Here is a 1,336-nt window from a genome sequence, read left to right as displayed (position 1 = left end):
TGTGTTTTGAGGCACAATCTCTGATTTGAACAAGCCGGAAATAGTCCTCAAGGTTGGAGGGCTTTGATTAACATCTTAGCTCCTAACTGTTGAAAAGTTTTGCACGTCTGGGTCAAACCTACTAACTAACTAAATGGTGATCAGTGATGAACTTTAAACTGAAACTGACACTGTACCCTCGCATGTGAAATACAACCCTTTTCACCCATCCTTTCATTTTCTAACTGCTTGTCCTCATGAGGGGCATGGGTGATCTGTAGTCTATCCCATTTGATTTTAAGCAAAATGCAGTTGGCACCAAATCGTAGGACAGATCTAGACAAACAACCATTTGCACAGACATTTTAAAAGAACTCATTTGAGTAAATTATGACCTTTAAAAAGAAACAGCAAAGACATTCACTGTATCTTCTTCTGTGAATCAATGATAAGTTAACGTAAAAGTTTTGACATTTTAAGAAAATGAAATGCGAATCATGAAATGTTTTGGAAGCACTCATATTTAACCCTTTTCAGACCTCAAAAACTAAATTCAATTACACATTATTAATTTGAAAATCAACCCTTTTAGTCAGGTTTGTCTAGAATAGTGTCTAGGAATAATTCAGAATGAATCATTAGACTTCATTACAATTGGCTTGTTTTAAAACTGCACCCATGAAGCAAACACTCATAAGGTTGTCACTATTACATATTGTAATTCACTATGATTCTGGTGGCTATCTTAATGCGAGTTAAATTATTGATTCTATAACTGAAAAACGCACGCAACTTCACTTTACATTGGAGTGCGTTTATTCAACACATTTTACACATTTTACATGCATTTTGTTATTGTTGGTTTCCATTTTTGTATTTTAATTTGTTTTGTATTTCACGACGGGTACTGGTACGGCTGCTGAATTGCTGAAAGGTTTTTGTGTCTGCTTTGGGATCCATTTGACGGCTGATGCCAATCCTTACAGTTGCTATAAAAAGATCCATCTTTATGGGTGCTTTGAACCAAATACCAGTTCGACTCATTTGAATTAAAGCTTTCTATGTTCTTTTTGGTTAAATCCACGTCACATGGTTAATAAACACCATTATGCCTCAGCCTTCCCCATTAACTACATGCATGCATGTTCATGACAATAAAAAGGTGATTCTTCTTCTTCTTCTTGTTGTGTAGTGAGTTGAGTTTAGTTCACTGCCATTATCTAGCGCTTGTATCTCAAAATTTTTGCTTCCAAGTCAAAGCAAAAAAAAAAAATCAATGTCAATGTCTTGTACCTCAAGAAAGGCATAGTTCGCGTCACTATTAAGTCAAGGTACCATTGTAACGTTAGGGCAGTCA

The sequence above is a fragment of the Phyllopteryx taeniolatus genome, chromosome 15, assembly GCF_024500385.1.
Source record: "Phyllopteryx taeniolatus isolate TA_2022b chromosome 15, UOR_Ptae_1.2, whole genome shotgun sequence".
Taxonomy (NCBI): domain Eukaryota; kingdom Metazoa; phylum Chordata; class Actinopteri; order Syngnathiformes; family Syngnathidae; genus Phyllopteryx; species Phyllopteryx taeniolatus.
The sequence above is the reverse complement of the archived record's forward strand: the minus strand, read 5'-3'. Positions refer to the sequence as shown.